The following is a 22,797-nucleotide window of genomic DNA, read 5'->3' on the forward strand; positions in this document are numbered from 1 at the left end:
GGTAAGTGAAGGCTTTCGTGGGACATGCCCCTTGGGCTAGTATGCAGATATAAGTGAGTATATACCATTTGATTCTTTCTGTCTCAAAGTGAAGTGGCCAGTGCTCCCGAGAAACAGACACCCAGGGTTTTCTTCCAGTCTCTACAATACCTTATTAATAAATATGCACTCATGTGAGCAAGTGTCACATGAAAATGTCAGTATGCATGTGCAGACACCACACTAAAAATACACAGTGGATTAAAATTTAGGGAACCTTTAGTTCATAATCACTTATAATTGGATATTATCCCACTTTAGAAGTCCTCTGAGAAACTCCACCTAGCGGGGGTTCAGAAAAGATACTTGGTCTTGTAGCTGGACTTGGAAGGAGAGCTGAGAGTTGTGTGGAGGAGTTGGGGGGTGTGGTGGAAGGACCTGGAGAGGTCAGGAGTAGCACAGGGAGACCACCAAGGCCAGCAGATCTGGACCTAGGGGCCATGCACAAACTGATGCTACAACCAAGGACAATGCAGGCAGAGTACCTGGACCTCCTGTTCAGATGTAGCTGATGAGCAGCTCATGCTCCATGTGTATAGTGAGCAAGGTGACCGGGGACTGTCTCTGACACGAGCTCTGATGCCTGTGAATTGATCACTGTCCCTTGACAGGGTGGCCTTTGGGGCACACAGAGGAAGGGGATGCAGGTTACCCTGAAGAGACCTGATAGACTGTAATGAAACAGTGGGGGAGGAGGGCCTCCCCCATAGGGGAGGGGAATAGGACAGAAGAGGGAAGGGAGAGTGGGAACTGGAAGATATGAGCAAGGGGATAACAATTGGCATGTATTGTGAATAAATTATAATTTTAGAAATCTTAAAAAAAGAAGGCATGCCCCAAACTGCTGTTACATCAGATAAATGATAATAGCCACAAATAAAATGTTTGTGGAGATCACATCTGTGAAGATTGAGTGTCTCAGGAAGCTGACTGCATCTGAGAAGAGCCCTAAAGTTATGAAAAATGGATCTCAACACTCAAAGACAGAAAAGGCTGCCATCCCTGGCACAGTTAGCAACTTGGCAAAAACATATAGAAAAGCACTGAATGTGTTTGGGACCAGCAACAGCTCTCTTTGTGTGTGGCAGAGATCCTGGCTTGACAAGATGAGGAAAGCTGGTTTGGAAAAATGTAGAGGTGAACTTTGAAGGTCAAGAAAAGGAACCTTTATTTGTTATTGTAATTAGAGACATAGTTGCAGAACACATGAGATTTAGTAGATAATTTTGGCAGTAACAATTGCATTATGGGGCAAATCACATGCTAGTTTTCCTTAGGAAGGAGTGATGTAGAGGGGTAAGGTTAAAAATGGGATAACCGAGAGGATACTGTGCTGATTTGAGAAAAGCATGATTTCCACAACAGAAGGGTCTACCACCAAGTTAAGGGGGAACACAAATTTAGGTTTCAGAGTTTTACGACGTGTGTGTGTGTGTGTGTGTGTGTGTGTGTGTGTGTGTGTGTGTGTGTGCGTGATTTACCCATTGGGGAGAAATTCAGAAAACAAAGTACAAACTGTAAACTAAAAAACTAAATCCACCAATTATCTCACAATTAACTGTAGAGATTGACATTTTTATGTATAGATAATCTGAATCTTATTCATTTATTTATAGTTTCCCTTATACATTTTGATATTATAATGCATTGGGTGTCTCTACCTAAAGGATTCCAGTTATTCTACCATGTTTAACGTGTGCTTTCATATGCCACATGAGAGGGTGGAAAATATCTTCCATAGGCATGTGTTCCAAGTCACTGAGCCAGCCCCAGATTTGAGGTCTCATGTCGTTTCCAATTGTCCTCTATCATCATAGCACTTGCACAAACATCAACGCATATGTTCACTTTTGAATCTCTTCCTGATTACTTCTTTATATATATTTATAAAAGTGAAATGGGCCAGGGATTGCTTCTGAGCTCTCCTCAGTAGGCATCCTTTGCTTGCTTTCTGGCATTCAAGCTGCTTTTGCAGCTTTTGGATACCTAATACACAGTCATCTTTTCCACCTGACGATCTACATCCTGGGATGGACGTTGACAACTACTACTCATTGGTAGACTCTGAATTTTCACATTTCTGCTGAGTGGTGACAGAATCGCTGAAGAGAAAGCAGCCACCCAAGATCTGAGAAGCCTTTTGCTGAGAGCAATTAAGAAAGAAGATTTCTAGCCCATGGGACATTCTACTGAGTGACACTCAAGAAGGGTTCTTGCCCATCTTCAGGTGAAGGAAAACTAGTTATCTTTTTCAACTCACTTTAGAAGTTGATATCCAATCCCATACAGCTGAAATAATTATAACTAAAACAATGATTTAGAAAGTTTGCACATATTTAAGGCTTTCACTATACACTGTAAGAGCTGAATCCAAGAAATCTGAGCTGATGAACACTCCCACCTGTAATGTACAAATTAGCGTCTCATTCTTTATTTGTCCCAGGTAACACTGGGTATTATTATTCTTTCTAAATTGTTGCCAGTTTGGTAGTTGATAAATGATATGTCTTTATTTTAATTTGTACCTCCATACTCATTTTTCTGGATCTTGTCCCTATTCTGTTCCAATTCCCTGGCATAACCCTCTTTCTGACTGAAAATTCTGAGATATCTTCTATATTAGAAACACAGTCCTAGGGATTAACCAGTTGGTTTGGCTGCTCTTCTACAATTGTTCTGATTTCTATCCAAGGCAGTGGAACTTCTGTTTTAGTAAAAATGCATCCAGGGCTCCTTTATTGCCTTTTGCTAATGATTTCCCTCCTCCCTCTCCCCACCCCCCTTTGACTTGGCCTGCTCTAGTCCAGCATGCTCAGCTATAACTTGGAATTCCTGGAACTATACAATAGCTGCGAGAGGACTGTGAAGTTATATCCTGGAAACTTAATCCAGCAACATGGCTAATCTGGCAAGGGATCACATCCAAAGACCTTCCAGGTCTATGTGATCCAGCTGGAATAACATACCTTTTAATCCCTCTGGCTGGAATTTGGACACACCCTTAGTACACTCCTTTAATCCAAAACAATGAAGGTAAGGTTTGTTTATAGAAGGAATCAGCCATGTTTGAATGTGACATCTAATTGAGGGAGAGACAAAGTGACAAATCAGAGAAATATTTGACAGAATGAGTCAGGGATAGGATACAGCCAACTCTCACAAGGACAGGAAAGAGAAGCTCCTTCAGCGCACTGCAATAGAGTTGAGACAGTTCAGTAGGGTACAGTAGCAAGTTCAGTAGAGAAGACAGTACAGTGGAGTTGAGTTCAGTGCAGTCACTTCCAGCAGTTCAATGCAGTGGAGTAGATTTGAACAGTCAGATGGGAGTGAGTGCAGTGAAGCTCAGGTTGGCACAGTTCAGTTCATGGGAGGCAGGGGCAGTTTTCCAAGCAGAGCACCCCAGTGAGAAGCCAAGAGAAGCCAAACTGAATCAGTCACGTTGGAGAAGAGTTTGAGCCAAAACAGCTGAGTTGACTCAGCCAGAGTTCAGAGGGAAAAAAGGACCTGTTATTCAGCAGCAAGCATCCAAGATGACAATTACATCTGGTGAATGAAAGCTAATGTTTACAAAGGGACAAGTGTCAATCAAATTGGGCAAATGACAAGTGCATAGAGTTGCAACTTGCAGGATTGTATTCATTTCTCTACTATTTTATTGGCCCTCTCTCCCCATTTTTTCTCTCATTCATTTTTCTGGCCAGCCCAAAGCCTGCTTTTCTCTATATCTTCTCTCAGTGAGGAAGTGGCTTATTTTCTAACTGGCTTAAGCAGTCACTCAAAATCTTTCTTTTAGCATTCATGGGAAGAAATATACTACACCTACCCTAGACTTTTCCATTAAATTTCTCTATGAACAATGGTCAAATCCTTAAAAAACAAAACAAAACAAACAAACAAAACCTACTTAGAAGACAACAAGAAAGACAAACAACTTAAAATAAAGGTCTCAAGTTAAACTATAAACTCTTCTTCATCCGGCATCTTATTTACCTTCCCCATGGTTCTGCTCACTCACTTACTCTTTCCTTAATGATTTTTGTTATAGTTCCTGCTTTTCCACAGAGTATCACATTGGAGTGAACACTGCTACAAAAAACTACCTATAGTTTGTCTTCAAATTTTTTTCTAAATGAAAATATTTGCACAGAGAGTCACTTATTACCTGCTTTAACAAAACATTAACATCCAAAAGACACAACTGGGTTTTGAAGACCTCATTTCTGCCTAACATCTTTTAAATCATTTTCTAAAGTTAAAGGGCAATGAAAACAGTGGAATGCTGTCTTCTCTATGCCCAGTCTCATTAAGGAACCAGGCCGCATAGAGTTCCCATCCAGTTGTTTCACCTTTGCAAGTTACTGTGAGTTCACCTTGGCAATGACTTTCTACTCTCTATGTTTCATCTGCATCTTCTGCCATTTTCATTTTGTGGACAGCCTCTTCTTATAAGAATGTGTTTAGTGTCTATTATGAGTAAGTTTTAAAAAATACATTACTGATTTAATTCTCAAGATAACCTTACGTGTTGTAATTAGCTCCACTTGGAAGGTAAGAATGCTGAGTCTACTGCAGCAGAAAGAGCACTGGTGGTTTTTTTTTTTTTATTCTTCTGCCTCTTCCTACATTGTTTCTGCTTTTTCTTCATGCTCTCATTATTCTTTATTCCCATATTTTTCTCTGTCATTCTGACTTTTCTCCCCAAAGGTCTTACTGCCATCTGCATATCAACTTGAATTAGATTGAACTCTTGACTTGCCCCAGTCTATAAGTTGAACAACAAATCCATTATGTCATAGACTGATCACTCTGGTCCTCTTATTACTTACAGCTGAGAAGAATAAATAGAATCCTAACTGGCATCAGTTATAATGAAAGTCAAGCTGTAGTCTGCTGTCTGGAGGAATATAACTAACTATAATTCAGTGTTGATAATTTACAGACATGGTCCTGATCTTTTAGGTATTCTCTGTTTCTTTATTCTTCCTTGAGACAAGGTCTAACCAGGTTGGTCTCAAACTTAAAGGCAGACTTCTTGTCATAGTCTCCTAGCTCCTGGGATTACAAGTGTATGCCACCAGACCCAGCCAAAACTGGTGTGTGTGTGTGTGTGTATGTGTGTGTGTGTGTGTGACTGAGGGTAAAACTCAAGGATAAGCTTGGCATGTGCTCTGCCATTAATCAATGACCTGAACCCTAGAGCTGGGCTTTTGTACCAACATTTAGTGCTCACAAAAACTCAAGGGGATTGCACTATTACTATGCCCATTTTATAATCTGGAAAGTGAGAATAGCAGTCTGTCAGTACATGGCTCATCTCCTACAGCAAACAACTTGTACATTCAGTGGTTGAATCCCTGACAGCTCACATTCAGAATTTTCCTCCTTTTTTTTTTCTTTTTTTCTTTTTTTTTATTAATTTAATCTTGTTACATCTCAATGTTTATCCCATCCCTTGTATCCTCCCATTCCTCCCCCCCCCCCCCATTTTCCCATTATTCCCCTCTCCTATGACTGTTCCTGAGGGGGATTACGTCCCCCTATATATTCTCATAGGGTATCAAGTCTCTTCTTGGCTACTTGCTGTCCTTCCTCTGAGTGCCACCAGGTCTCCCCCTCCAGGGGACATGGTCAAATGTGAGGCACCAGAGTACGTGAGAAAGTCGTATCACAGTCTCCACTCAACTGTGGAGAATATTCTGACCATTGGCTAGATCTGGGAAGGGGTTTAAAGTTTACCTCCTGTATTGTCCTTGGCTGGTGCCTTAGTTTGAGCGGGACCCCTGGGCCCAAATCTGCCTATCACATTGTTCTACTTCTTAACTACCATGTAGTGTTTTGTCTTTTAAAAGCATTGTTGCTATCAAAAAATAGCAGAGGCCCAATGGGAAAAAGTAATTACAAAACTACCCATGCCTAAACCTATCAAATTTTAGCATCCATATTATCTAATATCATGCACACATCCAATTTTATGTATTTATAATAAGCATTATGAATGGAGGTAGATTTTCTACATTTTCCCATTAACATTCCATAAGCCTACCATTTCTCTAGTCATAAATTAGAAAGTCCAATTGAAACAATGATTTTCTAGTGACATATCAGTTGACAAAACTGGCCTAATAAAAGTGGAAATTTTAATATTCTAGTTATTATAAAAGGGAAAATAAAAGACAGTATGATAAGGTGAGTTTTTTGTTAGTTTACCTAACCTGTAAACTATAGGAAACTCCATGGTCATTCACACTAGATAAAAATAAAAATACAGGCAAGTTTCAAATCTATTTCTACAGGCTTAATTCCAATAGGCAAAAAAGAAGATACAGGGATGGAAACATTGCCCAATCCCATACATACCAAGTTGAATACTAAGACTAGTTACTAGAAGAGTAATGCTCTATGCATCTTAAGACTTGTTCCAAAAAGACCAGTATGGTCAATATCAAAAAACATATATGCATGTTAACATATGTTAAGAAAAATACATAAAGCATTAAAAATGCTGACACTTTAAACAAAACATTAACACTCTTTTAAATAAAATGTTAAATAAACTGAAGGAGAGATTCGCCCTGTCAATCTTCTGAAACTGGAATAGGGAGAATGCTCTTATGAACTTCACTTCCCACAGGCCAGGGCTAGTGTGAGCCTTTCACTCAATTAATCCACTGGTTTTGTGTTTGTTTGTTTTGTTTTGTTTGTTTATGAGGCCGTCTAAGTACAGTTTCACTTGTATGTACAATGTGGTACAGAAAAGCTATACCACCATACACTATTTAGCTGATAATATTCAAACTCTGTCCTCAAAAGCCATGCTGCTGATCAATGTAAAGGAGAAACAGAGACCGAGCAGATGTATGATAAAATGGGGCTTGACTTCAGCCTTGGGAAGCTGGGTTTGAAATATTAGGGTCAACCTCCACATCTATCAGAAACTTCCTAGAAATACCTAAACTCTATGATGCAGTGTCATGAGAAACGTGACTGATTTCATGGAATGGCTATCCCCCATATCTTTTATTTTCAAACAGGCACATTCCAAGCCACTTGAATAGATTTCCCCTAATTCCTGTGAAACTGACTTTATGGGTTACAGTTTTATCAACTTCAGTTTTTCTGAGACATCCTTAGGGACCTATGCAACAAAATTAACCCTAAGGTTTACATGTCAGGATGGATAAGGAGAGAAGAGATCCATTTCACTGGCAAAAAGCTATAGTGGCCTTCAGAGGAATATGATGCCAACTGAAGGAACAACAGGAAGAATGTGACAACAATCTGGTCCTATAGAACCATAGGGTCAATAGAGCAGCTCTCTGTCCTGAGAGGTGTTACTGTTCCATAGCATCCCTCATTACTGTTCCCATTTTTATGAAATAAAGTTAAATTTTCAGCTAAGGTTCATATAGGATATAGTAAGAATATATTAGATTATATCATATTACTTTTACAGTGCTAGGGATTGAACTCAGAGACGTCACATATTGGGCAAACACTCTGCCACTGAGCTATGTCCTTTGTCTGACTATTTTTAATACTCAAAACATAGTATTCTACATTTTTGTAAATCACTCCTCCACCTTGTTTCATTTTTCTCAAATTTCTCTCTTTTAACTGTGCCTCCTGCCCAACTGAGGCCTTTCTGCTATGAAGTGCCTTCTACTTTCTTCCTTAATTCTAGAAACCTCTTTCCATCAAGTTTTTCATCAGTTCCACAGAGTGAACGTTAAGCATGGAGGGGGAAATATCATTACATAAAGGATGAGTTTGATCTCTAAATAAAACAAAAGATCCTCATACCATTCTATCCCATTCTATATAAAATTGGTAGAACAGCTTTGGTTCTTCCTAACCACAATATGTGTTTCTTTCTTGTCACATATTTTATATCCAATTAAAATTCATTTATGTGTGCTCAGTTGACAGAAAACTGAATCTTATGTGCCCAGATTTTATATTCTAACTTTCATTTTTTCTTAAAAATTTCCATGTTCTGAAAGATGGAATTATCTCCAAAAGAAAGCATTAATTATGTCAAGGCTCTCATGAAACGTAGTAGCACTGACTATGACACAAAAACAAAGTCTTAAAGAAATGAATCACCTTTGACTCCACCCAACTCATTATTGTACAAGTTCCATTTCCTTTTTTTCTTTCCCCCCTTGGGAAAATTGACCTAGTTTCAAAGAGAAGTTCTAAATATATTTTAAGCAATAACTACATTATTGCAGTAAGTGTAAAGCCTTTGGCAAAGTCCTGACATACACAACACAAATTTGCAAGTAGAGGTTCCTTTGTATTTCTTAATAGCACAATCAGTTCTTCTAAACCATGGTCACGTCTCATGTGTTGCACAGTCCCCATGGGCAGTGAAATTAGAGGTGAACTGCACAGCCATTTGCTGCGAAGAATTTACAAAGAAACAGAGTATAGTACATAAGTACATGCATAATTATTCCCAGGAACAGACAAAAAAGTCATGGAAAACTTCACAACCAATTAGCTGTGTGCATACGTGCTAATTGCTGGCTACTAGAGGTGTGCCACCAAGAACGGCAGGCTTGTCTCTGGGAATGGAAAACCTGTGAATGAGTGAGAGTATGGCTTCCTAGGTAGAAGAAACTCTTATCTCACAGGTTCAAGTTCTTCAGGCTCATGAATATGACACATTAATATTCATTAAGTGGAACACATTATCATTTTAGGAGATTACTATTTTCATTCCATCACATTTTCCAATTAGGAGTCCCACTTTTGCAAATAATCAACTCTCTGTTGCCAAGGGCTTTTCAGCTGTGTTCTGGCAAGAGGTCTGGAGCCAAGTTCAGCATCCATTTAAGAAACAGGAGAACACTGAAGTACAATTCTATTTTTTAATGACAGGTTAATCCCACTGCCATGAACCTGATCAAAGAGGAGCCAAACACGAAAGGGAAAAGGCACGACTCCTTTTGAGAATATGAGCTCAGACAGGGGAACTAGGGAAATTCACGTGGCTCCTGGTGGCCAGCAGTTGTAAAGAAATAAATGCACCATGTGAAAGAGTTGAGAACTCTCACAGAGCCAGAAGGAGAGAACAAGCAAAGGGAGATCCCAGAGTATAGAGATGAAGGGAAGGTCAGGACTAACAGCCATCCTCAAGGCTGATAACCGAATATAGAGGGAAACAGCTACCAAATACATGCATTTCCCCCAGATCAATATTTAAGCTCTAGAATTGTGATTTTTGTTAAACTTATGATCTTGTTTATAGAAACATGTAGGAATCCATGGGTTCAATCCCTAGTTCAGAAGTAAAGAAACATAAAGTCATTCATGCTTCCAGGCTTATCCTTCCTTCCTTCCTCCCTTCCTTCCTTCCTCTGTCCCTCTCTCCTTGCTTCCTTTCTTTCTCCTTTCCTTCTTTCTTTTCCTTCTCCTCCTCCTCCTTCTCCTCCCCCTTCTTCTCCTCCTCCACCTCATCCTTCTCCTCTCACTCTTCCTTCTGTCTCTCTTTCCCTCTCTCTTCACCTCTCTACATGTATATATATATATATATATATATATATATATATATATATATATGCATTTGTGGCAGAAACATAATATGTATATAGAGAATGATAAGAAGTACATGAGAATATATAATAACCAATACAGACATTAACAATATTGAAATATGCAGTGTCCTAAACCCCAATTAATTTCAATTCAATTTATCTATGCAATTTTAAGAAAATATTTAAATTAAGAGGGTAATTCAATTTATGATAACATAAAAAGAATTTAATTTTAAGAGCAATTGTAATAAAATAAGTATAAAATGTATACTTTTATTATCATCATATGTTTGTAAAATATATTTAAAATTGTCACAAAAAGTACAAGGGTATTATTTTCATGAACCAAAGACTTAATGTTGTTAAGATTATAATATTTCTTAATTGGTCTATGTAATAGGCATATTTTTCTACTTAGTTTCTTTACAAGCTGACTTACAAATTTATGTGAAACTCAAAGCCTCAAGCTAGCCAGAAAGGCTATACTAAAGAAAAAAAGAGAGAACTCATGTTTTCTAACTTTAAACTTATCTATAAACGGTAGTTGAATATGCTTATTCTGTAGCCAGGAAATGGGCCCTACCTATACCGCCATCAACAGACACTTGAATACAGAAAATATGGTTTTATTCTGCACTAAATTATAATGAAATAATGTAATCTGAGGGAAAATGGCTTGATCCACAGGTCCTGAGTGGACTAAGGCAGATTCATGTGGAATCTGATCATAAACATGATAGGCTGAATATACACATGACATATACACACACGCATACATATATATGAGCGTGCAGAGATCTAAAAGGAAAGAAGACAGAAAATAAGAAAGTGTTCCTTTGCATCCTATGTTTACACCCTTATTTAGGAATCAGATATAATTACACATGCACACATGTACATATATAGTTAACCAAAACCAAAAAGCAAAGTAGTATTTTTAAGGAGGAGAAAGACCAACAGTATGCAGGAAGAAATACAGCAGGGAGCAGTGGACAATGTACAGTGATGTACATGCACAAAATTATTATGATGAAACACATTAATGTACACCAAGTAAAAGACTTTGCAAAATCTAATAAATATTTTAAATGCTTATAGAAAGGTCATTAATCAATGGAATATATTGAGAATTCAAAGGTAAATCCAGATTATATTTGTAAATTTAATTTAATTAGTGACCTAATGATGTTTCATAGGCATATAATTTTCTAAATGCTGTGCTACCAATATAGCATGCACATGAAGAAAAGAGCATTTGTACCCCTGCCTCTCATTGTATACAAAAAATTAACTGAAAAGAGATCCAAGACCAGAATTAAGAGGAAAAGCACTAAGGGTTAGGTTGAAGCAAAGAGGAGAATCATTAATGTAGTAAACTCGACAAATGATTCTTTTAAATGTCACCAAACTGGCAGAAAAGAGAGGTATAATTAAAATTGACTTCTTCAAATAAAAAAAAATGCATTTTCTTTAAATGTTTCAAAGAATATAATTGAGAAACAAACAAACAAAAAAACAATCTACTGTAGTGGAGAAGTATTCACAAATCATATCAGATGTAAAATAAGGGTCAGGACAGAAAATATATGAAGAAGCCTTTAAACTCAATTATAGAAAAGACAAAAAGCCCAATTAAAAATGTTGAAAGGTCTTTAGTAGAATTTTTTTCCAAAGAAGAAATCAAAAGGGGAAAAAAAATCACCCCATATCCATTAGAATGGTTAGTAAGGTACTGCATGTGGAAATGAACACTCTTGCAATTGCTTGTGAAAAATAGAAAAGGATGAAGACATTTTGAAAGGAAAACATTCAAAAGTGCCTCAAAACTTTAGGGCTGAAGCTTTTATTCAGGCTACAAATTCCACTCCAAGGTAAATGGGTTTGCAAGAATCATCTCATGTTGCTGAGGATGCGGAGTAAGAGGAACATTTATCCATTCCTGGTATGAGTGTCAACCCATCCAGCCACCATGGAAATCAATATGGTGGCTCCTCAGGAAGATGGGAATCAATTGACCTCAAGATCCAGCTATTCTACTCTTAGCTACATACCCAAAAGATACTTCATCCTACAACAGAGACACTTGCTCAGCTATGATCATTGCTGTTTTAGTCATAAAACCCAGAAACTGGAGACGACTTGCATGTCCCTCAACAGAAGAATGGCTAAAGACAATGTAGTACATTTACACAATGGTTATTACTTATGCTGATTTAAAAAAAAATAGCATCATGAAATCTGTAGGAAAATAAATGGAACAAGAAAAAAATCATCCTGAGTCATAAATCCCAGGCTCAGGAAGACAAAGGTGATATGAATTCACTTATAAGTGGATATTTATCTTTTAAGTCAATGATATCCAAACTATAATTCATACCACAAATGTGGGTATACAATAAGGAACTAGATGAAACAAACATATCTCATTAGAAGAGAGAGATATAGTAGATAGATATACATGGACTGGGGGTTGGAAGGAGAGTATCAAGTGAGGAGGAGAAGCGGAGAAGTATTTTGGGAGGTGCTATGGAGAGAAACAGCTAAAATTCAGGAATATTTGAGAGGCAGTATGCAAACCTAATATAGTAGAAACTTCCTAAAATATGTAAATATATGAAGGCTATCTAAATGAAGTCACCACATGACTGGGGGAAGTCCCAAGAGGCCATCTCTTGTCACCAAACGACATTTCCAGTGCCAAGATTGAGATACATCTAATTGAGTTGTTGGCCAAAAGGGCCCCATGGCAATTCCGAAACAACTCAGGCTGTTGCTCTCCATGAGCTGACAGTATGGCCCCATGAATATGGAGATGTCAAACTGTTGCTCACAGAGAAACTTCACCCCTATGTTGTGGCATCTTTGTTACAGGAAGATATTTTAAAATCTATCAAAAGAGAAACATAAACACCTAGCACACAACACACCCTTTATTTACAATGGTATGCAATCTGCAAGATATGCTAGTGCCATGTTTGCCTAGAGCTTGTGGGTGATTTGACTTAAGGCTCACTACACGACATGGCACCAGTCCCCTGAAACTGTTTTAGTCATGGAGAACCTGAGACTAGATAGCCTAGGGTAAAGCCAATTAATACTAGTCTAAAAAAAGGAAAAGAAAATGTAGAGATAAAATGACTTCAAATGCTATTGTGTTGTAGATCAGTGCCTTGTGCAGCTATCATCAGACAAGCTTCTTCTTGCACTAGATGGAAACAAATACAGAGACACACGGAAAGATATTACACAGAAGGTGAGAGACTTTGGAATACTCAGCTGTAAATGGGATGTCTTCCTCAAATCTCTCTCCTTAGAGCTCAGGGGATCTCACTGAAAAGGCAGAAAGAGGGTAAGATCCACAGGGGATGGAGGGCACCAAGAAAATAAGGTCCTGTAAACCAACATGATAAAACATCATCTGAATTCACAAAGACTGAAGTAGTGTACAGAGGGCCAGCAAGGGTCTCTACCATGTCTTTTCTGTTTATATTATGGCTTCTAGTTCAGTGTGTTAATGAGATTCCTGACAATGTGAATGAGTAGATCTCTGGTTATTGTGAGTTGTCTTGGGGTCTTTTACTTCTGTTGGTTTGTCTTGTCCCAACTGTCATATGATAGTTACTGAACTGTTATTTGTACCTTCTGGGAAAGAAAAATCAATTTTCTCCAATGGAGTGATAATGGGTATATTAACCACTCCAAGGCAGGTCTCATCTTATATTCAGAAGTAGTTAATCAACATGTAATAGACTCCACAAAAATGTGAATATCAAACCTGTATGTGAACATTTTAATCAGCATTATTCATAACAGCAAAGAGATGGAAGCAAATCACATGGCGGTCAACTCATGAGTGTACAAAAAACTGCTTAACTGATGCTATGTATATACTTAGTATATTCATATTGTTTGATATTATTTAAGCATAAAGTAGTGACATCTTCAGAAATTTTGTAACTAGATGAACCATAATTTAATCCTCATACTCACAGACAAGTGTAGTCCTCATCCCTCATCAGGGACATTTCTCTTTGCATCAGACAGGGACTATTACAGAAAAACCCAACCAGTGAAAATGAACACTGGTGGGTCCCACTTGCAACAGACACATCTACAAGACAACTCCTTCACCGAACCTTCATGGATAATTGCAGAAGGGGGAGCAGAAAGATTTTAAGAACCAGAGGATCATGGGGTTTGAGGTGAGATTGTGTCCCCTAGGAACATCAGAAGCTACATTCATTTAAATCTTACCAACACGGCTGCCCAAACATGAGCTGAACAAAGATAATAACCTAGACATGCTTATGTGGAGAGCAGAAAACCCACAGGGCCTTAACCCTACAGATAAACCTATTAGCAACTTAGGAATGGTGAGAGTGGGAGAAACAGTCTTCTCCAGGGAAAGGTATACCAACTGTTTATCCAATACCAGATGGTCATCTCTGAAGACATACATATAAGTAACATCAAAAAGACTGAGCAGGCAATATTTAGGAATATCTATATACATATATTTGTATATATGTATATATATGTGTGTATGTGTATATACATATATTTTTTGTGTATATAAGAATAACCATTAATTTTTCAAAAGAGACAGTGAATTTTAAAGAAGAAGTAGAGGTATATGGAAGATAGAAGGCAGGAAAAAGAAGAAGAAAATGAAAACACTGAAAATAAAATCAATAATTTAAATAATTTAAGTGACATGAATCTGTCCAGAGGAACACCAGCTTTTCAATTTCATTTATGTAAAATACTTAGAGTACATAAAGCCACAGATACAAGTTCATCCTTGTTTGCTGCAAGTTAGGGAATTTGGTGTAGAGAGAGGAAAGGGATGGAAATGGGTACTAATAGGTGTGTGGTTTCTTTCAAGGAAATAAACTTGCTCTTAAATTATGTGAAGTGAGTTTGTAGATGTCTGAACACATTAAAAACCATTGGTCATGAAGTAAGATGATTTAAATATATAGCATATGAATTACATCTCAATCAATATGGTGTGTTTGTATGTGTGTATATGCATGTGTGTGTGCATCTGTGTTAATTCTTCTCCACAAAATTTCCCTTATTTGATCTATGTTTCAATTTTTAAAAGAGATGTATGATTATCATTTTTCAGGAGAAGATGTCATTATTTTGCTCAAACTTAGAAATCCTTCTCACCAAAGGATTTAAACACAGAACACATGTTCCTGTTGATTCCCCAGCCCAGCACTGAATAAACTTCTCTCTAATGAGCAAAGCATCTTTCTTTGTCACTCAGCCCTCCACACAAACAGCAAGCCAGCTGAGGGCACAGTTCTAAATAAGGCAGCTGATTATTTAAGAGGGAGAAGCATGAATAAAACAGAAGAGTAATTACAACTATTTACACAGAATCTATCAAAGTTCCATTGATATTTAAGAGTTTGCCTACTCCACTGTGGGAAAGTTGATGAATGGAATCACAGAAAGTAAGAGTTGAGAGAGCTCAGAGATAATCCAATCCAGATTATTATTTTTTTAAACATGAGGATATTAAAAGCCAGGAACGGGAAATATTCTGTTCAAGGTCATCAAGAGATTCAAGGTCATATAGTCACACTTCTTTCTTGAAATAAGTTATAGAGTTATAGATAGGAGAAGGTCAAAATTATGTTGATTAAAAAGAATACTTTCAGGCAAGAACTGTTGGCTATTCCAACACAGGAGAATGTACCTACAGATGAGATTCATTTGTGAATCTAATATATTGAATACTTATAGGGGCTTAGTAATGAATTGTTACTGGGTTTTGCATAATATTTAATTTTTGTTTTTTACTGTTATTTTATTTAATGCATATGTTTGTTTTGTTTGCATGTATGTCTCTGCATCACTGTATGCCTGATGCCCTCAGAGCCGCTGGAACAGGGTACTACAGATAGTTGTGAACTGACATGTGAGTGCTAGGAATGGAATCCAGGTCCTTTTGAGGAATACCCAGTGCTTTTCACTTCAGTGCTGAGCCGCCTCCCAAGGCCCACACATAGTGTCTCCATGCATGCTCATGCAGAAGCAACAGTCAGAAAAAGATCCCTCACCTTGATTTGTGCTTGGCCTGGGACACAGCTGTAGCTGAGGAAAACTCTGATATAGCTAGAGTTACGAAAGAGACCCGAAGAGGCCAGTCAGATCCTTATTCCAAATACAGTCCTTCAAATGATTAAAATACTTTGGGGTCAGCAATATGGCTCAATGGGTGAAATATTTGCAGCTCAAAGATGAGGTTTTAAGTTCTGGAACCCATGGCTAAAAGAGAGACCTGACACACCAAAGTCTTTTCTTTTCTTTTTTTTTTTTTTTTACCTCCGCATGTTTATATCTGTGTGCGCGCGTGCACACACACACACACACACACACACACACACACACACACGCACACGCACACACAGAGTGAGAGAGACACAGACAGACAGAGACAGAGACAGACAAAGACAGAGACAGAGGTAGACAGACAGACAGACAGACACACACACACACACACACACACACACACACATGAGACACAGAAACAAACACACACACTGGGGAAGGGCAAAGAATATGTAATAACAATACGTTTTAGTAAATTAATAAAAGATTTACTAGCTCAAACTTTAGGCCATTGCTCCTAGCTTTTCTCTTCAGATCAACATAAATTTAGTATGCTTCTTCCTCTGCAGAAAACTTTTAATATCAGAATATATATATATATTCCTCTAATTGTCTTTTCTTTAGATCAGTCATTTCTCAGTCTGTCTGTCAACAAAGCTCCAGGAAGAGATCTTTGGAGCAGCCACAGTCTCAGCCAATCATTTGTTGTAAACCTTCAACACTGTGACTTACAATGTTGCAAAGAAACTATTATCTCAAATTTTCTGTCTGCTATATATTGTTGACTTCTCAAAAAGTGCATGAGATAGTAACAACTAAACCCTTAAGTTCCTCACCATGATTAACTGGTGTGTGAGAATTAATAAGGATCCTGTAAGTTAGAGTGGGCCACCTTGAGAAGAACATGGCCGTGGCTCACAGGATGCATACAGATGCATAGGGATCACCATGGCAGAAATGATAGCTATGTTAGAAATAGAAAACCAAATGATGTTATCTATGTCTAGGGAATCAGAGAGTTCTCGAGGGCAGGGACCTGGGTTATTCTCCACAATATCCTAACATCTGATCTTAACTCCAAGGAAGTAAGCCATGCTCATTTAAAATTGTGCCTAACAGTTGAAGTATTGCCCTACTCTCCCATGAGAGAAGTTTATCTTATTTATTTGTTATAATATAAATTTATATGTTAAAAAAGAAATATAATAAAAAATTGAAAAAAATTAGATGGATTTGGGAACAGATTGTGTTTTATCATCAGCAAATGAGCTTTATTTTAACATTATAGAGTTGTTATTTTTTCCTTTTTTACATATGCATATATATTATTACATATATAAACAATAAACTACATATAACATGAAGAACCACAAAATAATCAGGGATTATATTAATGTTACATTCATAGTGTTTTGGTTATTTGTATTTGGCAACCTTGAAGAAAATATCTTTCCTACCTTGGTGAGTCTATAACTTTGAATCTAAATCAATATCTATCATATCTCACCTCTATCAACTTAAAACATTTATCTAAATCTAAAAACATTTTAACCCCTAAACAACTAAGCTTAATTATAAGAATATACTATCTGGTTTTCAACCCCATCAGAGACTTGAGAAGGAATAAACTTAATTACCTGAGTGAACCAGAAGTGCACATTAGCAGTTTCCAAAATAAAAAAAATGGCAGAGACAGTTTACTGCCTAAACAGTCACCCAAAACTCTCTGTAACATTGAAGCATCATCTTCAGCCTTCTGGGCCAGTATATCTGACAGACATCTTTGTGAGGCAGGAACTATGGAGGTCTTGCTTACCCTGACTTGGCAGAGTTTGGCTATCAGTTCTGTTTGCATCCAAGCTTACTCATTTTTAGGCAGAATTCTGTCTGTAGCAGAAATGAGGACATTTTCCCCAGTGGCTTGTTTGCCACATTTAAAGCCATCTCCATAAGGAAGTTCTTTCATCCTTATCATCCTCTTTGAGGTGGTCTGGGTGTTGCCAAGATTTAGCCTGACTTATATTCAAAGAATATTTAAAATAATAAAAAACATCTTTAAATGACATATTATGTGGGTCTCAGAGGTTTTTGAAGACCTTATCTTCCTTACATATCTATATCTATAGAATCATATCTATCTGTTAAACCTAGGATATATATTCTTTTTTTTTTTTTTTTTTTTTTGAGACAGGGGTATTAGCAAATGAACTTTAAAATAAATTAAATATCTTAGAGGATTTGAGTTTCTAATTGACATCTATAAATTACTTATTCTTTTTATTTATTTTTAAAATTTTTTTTATTGATTTATTCTTGTTACATCTCAATGTTTATCCCATCCCTTGTATCCTCCCATTCTTCCCTCCCTCCCATTTTCCCCTTATTCCCCTCCCCTATGACTGTTCCTGAGGGGGATTTCCTCCCCCTGTATATGCTCATAGGGTATCAAGTCTCTTCTTGGCAACCTGCTGTACTTATTCTTTTTAAATAAAATTTGTTTTCATTGTTTCTTTCAACAAATTGTGAGTGAGATAGGAGGATGGGTGGGTGGGTTGGTTTGCATATGCAAAGAAACAAAGGATAAAGGAAGAGTTAAAAGATTTTGAAAAGATGGCACAACAGCCAATATTTCTATCCTGAAAATTCTCCATATCAAAGATTCCTTGCAACAGAGCCTATTTTCAATCCCCGAGTTCATGATAACTTTGTAGTGTGACTATAATTGATACATGTAAAGTACTTCAGGGATTTTGACTTTTCAAGGTATTTCACAGTTTATGATCCTTGGGGAAATTCTGTAACAGAGGTTGAGAGAAAATTATATCCTTGCTTTTAGATGTGAATCAATCTTAGAAAGACCAGCTCTTGCCTCTCTCCTTTCCTCTCCTCTCCTCTCCTCTCCTCTCCTTTCCTCTCCTCTCCTCTCCTCTCCTCTCCTCTCCTCTCCTCTCTTCTCCTCTCCTTTCCTCTCCTCTCCTTTCCTCTCCTCTCCTCTCCTCTCCTCTCCTCTCCTCTCCTCTCCTCTCCTCTCCTCTCCTCTCCTCTCCTCTCCTCTCCTCTCCTCTCCTTTCCTCTCCTCTCCTCTCCTCTCCTCTTCTCTCCTCTCCTCTCCTCTCCTCTCCTCTTCTCTCCTCTCCTCTCCTCTCCTCTCCTCTTCTCTCCTCTCCTCTCCTCTCCTCTCCTTTCCTCTCCTCTCCTCTCCTCTCCTCTCCTTTCCTCACCTCTCCTCTCCTCTCCTCTTCTGTCCTCTTCCTCTTCTTCCTCTTCCTCTCACGTACACGTATGCGTATATTAGCATGTACATATGCATGCAACACACATCACACATATCAAATTCATATATACAGAAGGGTGAGGGCTCAAATCAACTAATTCTGGTTCCAGATTTTGCAGTCTTATTACAATATAAGGAGAAGTTTTCTGTGGGAAAGGATCATTTGTTCACTCAGCCTTGAACAAATATGTATATGATGGTTAGACACTTTAATGTTACTGTAGAAAAATAGACACAGTTGCTGCTCCATATGTACTAAGAGAGAAATTAATGTGTTGTAATATAATAAAAGGAAATATAAAAGTTAAATAAGACAGCCAGATCAGAGAGTTTGGGGAAAGTTGCCACTCTGTATACTTATAAATAGAACCTATTTAAATGTATTAGTGAGATACAATTAATTTTATGTCAGTAGAGGAAAAGGTGTGTAGGGAATGCTTTTCAAAAATATGACTTATGTAGTGCAATAAAATGCCACACATTGAGTAAGGATTCTTAATATAATTTCATCTTGGTATATGCAAAAGGAGCTATATACTAAAGCTGGACCATAGTGCTGATGCTGAACAGCTTATAAGTCACAGCAGCAGAAAGATCTGTTCCCCATTTTGCACTTCATTCCTCAAACATAGTAGAGTGCATTAAAGATAAGAAATATCCCTGGAAACCAAGACTATGTCTAGACAGAACTTTCCAGAGTAAAATAAATTGTACATAAAAGAAGCACTTGTTGTAAGAACAATAGACATGGGATTCTGGAACACACAGAGTTTGCATTGCCACTGTGGCTCCATGCATCATCTGTCACTTTCCAGGGGAAGGCATGCATAGAGGAGGTGACAGATTACAGGCCTTGCGAAAACCCTGCAGCCGGCCAGCATCATTACCTTCGGCCTGGATCAGCTATCTGTCAGCAATTGGAAACAGCCCCTCAGAGCCTTGGTGACAGCTCATTCAGGCCCACTTCCCTTGTACATCCCACAGCATGTCATACAGAAATCTTCATACTCTCCACAGGGGAGTAGAGAAGTGATTTATGAGCCCTATTGAAATATCATACAAATTCAAGAGATTAAGGAATATGAAGAAAGGAAAGGGGAAGTATCCCTTTTAATATAAATTCACTCTATACTTATCAAGGAGCTGCTGAAGCACAAAGGCGCCTACTGATGGTTCCTATCGGTGTTTTCCACGAACTTTCTGTACTTTACCTTATGGTCCTTTAATACTGAATCCACTTCCTAGGTTTGTATGCATGAAGGCAGTTTGTCTTTAGAAGAGGGATGGTGAACATCTTCAGCTTGCATACTGTGATTGACCAATAAATCATGCCTACCTGGACTTCCAGTGGGAAGTGCATCAGGATATATCTTGCCCATTGCAAATCAGGGACTTGACTGATTGGCACCCTGTGCAACGGTCTCAGGAGAGGAAGGCTTCTGAACTAGTAGTGTGATTTAGAAAAACAAAAATGGTAGAAGACCAAGTGACATTTCAGATATTCAGGCAGTTTCTAAGGCTCTCAGAAACATAGCTATCAATTTAGAGGTTCACAGTAATGACCAAGCCATGATGTGAGCAGCACAAGAGCATATTCATGTTTTACTTAAGATTAAATGAGGTCATGAATATAAGAGAAGTAGCAGACAGAACTTAGCAGAGGGCAGGAGGCTCAGTAAATGGCCTTACTTTTCATCATAGTTTATGGTACAAATCAGAATTATTTTTTCCTGTGCTATAACAACAGCAATAACAACAAACTCAATAAACTGATGTTGGCTCTGCAGTAAGATGATTGCACTGCCACACCTCTTTTTTTTTTTTTTTTTTTACTTTTGCCTTTCGTCTTTGTTTATGAGACTACTGTCTTTGATCCTCAGGATGGATGTCAGAACCTAAACAAATAGAAAGCATCAAGAAGGAGGGAGAGGAAGCAGAGAAACAGGGAGTCAAGGAGGAAGGAATATAGAAAAGAGAAAGTACAGTGAAAGCATCCGCCTAAGGACATTGTCTCCCCTAGTGTTTCTATTGCTGCATAGAAACATGAGCAAAAAGCAAGTCAGGGAGGAGAGAGTTTGTTTGGCTTACACTTCCACATTGCTTCTCATCACCAATGCAAGACAGGACAGGAATTCAGGGAGGGAAGGAACCTAGAGGCAGGAGCTGAGGCAGAGGCCAAGGAGGAGTGCTGCTTACTGGTTTGTTTCCCTGGCTTGCTCAGCCACAGCCCAAGGTGGCACCACCCACAATTGATCACAAATTGAAAAGAGTGCCCTACAGTTGGATCTCATGGTGGCTTTTCCTCAACTGAGGCTCCTCCCTCTCTGATAACTCTAGCGTGTGCCGAGTTGACACAAAACCAGCCAGTACATATGTGTTCTCCACTTTCTAGAGCATTCTATTGAAAACATAGCTCAGACAGAAGAAGCATCCTTTCCTGACCTTGTTTTTCTTTAGATTACTCTCTTTGCTGGAAAATAGAAGACCAACCACAGAGAAAGTTAAAGCAGAGACACATGCTTGAGGTACCCTCACTCTACGTGCCATTATTGTCACATTGAACTATATGCTGTTCCTTACTTATGACCCAGTGCCCATACATTTTTATGCAACCTATTATGATTTTTTTCTAAGTAGACTCCACTTGCACATCTTAAAACCTGTTATTTTTCATTTGAAATACATTGTTGTCATAGTCATAGAGGGCAAGATACTGGCCTAGGCTACCTGAATTGCCACTGACACTTTTGAGGCCCAGGACATTCTATCCTAAGCATTGAAGCCCTGAGCCTCAATGTTCTGTGTCTTTTATAACTTTCATGCTGAAAACAATATTTTTTCCTTAAAATCTTCATTTGATTATTTATTTTAAAGGTTTTATTATCTCTGGTCATTTTTGGTCTCAACTGGTCAATAATACATTTCATTGTTAGGTCGCTGGCTCCTCTTCCACTTCCTCCTTTCGTACCACACTCCTGAGCTGCTGAAATGCCCATTCAGAAGGCCTGTCTTATTCCCTGAGGTCTCAGTTCTTTGAGATCTTCAGCTCCTTTGTATTTTGTTTTCTAGTTCCTATCACTTTGATGCTATCTTCTGTACAATTTAGGCATTGTTTTTCTCCCTTCATTTCTTGATAATTAAATTTAGGCACCCAAGTTGGCACACTCTTCATACCACTTGGGTGTGCTATTTACCCCAAAGCATCCCATTCATTGGAAGGAAGAAGAGGAGGCAGAGGTGGGGAATAATAAGAGAAAAGGAAGAAGGAAGAAGAAGGAGGAGAGGAGGAGGAAGAGGAAGGAGAAGGAAGAAGAAGAGGAGGAGGAAGAGGAAGAAGAAGGAAGGAAGGAAGGAAGGAAGGAAGAAGAAGAAGAAGAAGAAGAAGAAGAAGAAGAAGAAGAAGAAGAAGAAGAAGAAGAAGAAAATTCTAGCTGTGTTCTACATCTGGTCAGTTGCATTTGTCAGTCATTACTAGATCCTTTACATAACCCATGAACTATAAGCTTTCCTATCTAATAGACAAACACCAATAAACTTGTCTTTTTTAGCATCCATATCTCTGTTCATGTTACTACTTTATTTTTTCATGCCCTTTATTTATATTTTATTAGAAAATTTCTTCTAAACTTTGTTTGAATTTATAGCATTTTCCACTCCCTGTATAATAAGCCACAATTTGTTTCTTGTCCTGACATTTCCACTTATGCTACCATCACTAACATTACTCCTGAAGAGTTGTTGTTCTAGACCAATACCAGAAGCCACACATGTGATTACTTTCCAATAGTTATGAACATGTTCACAAATTCTTCACATAGA

The sequence above is a fragment of the Acomys russatus genome, chromosome 7, assembly GCF_903995435.1.
Source record: "Acomys russatus chromosome 7, mAcoRus1.1, whole genome shotgun sequence".
NCBI classification, from domain to species: domain Eukaryota; kingdom Metazoa; phylum Chordata; class Mammalia; order Rodentia; family Muridae; genus Acomys; species Acomys russatus.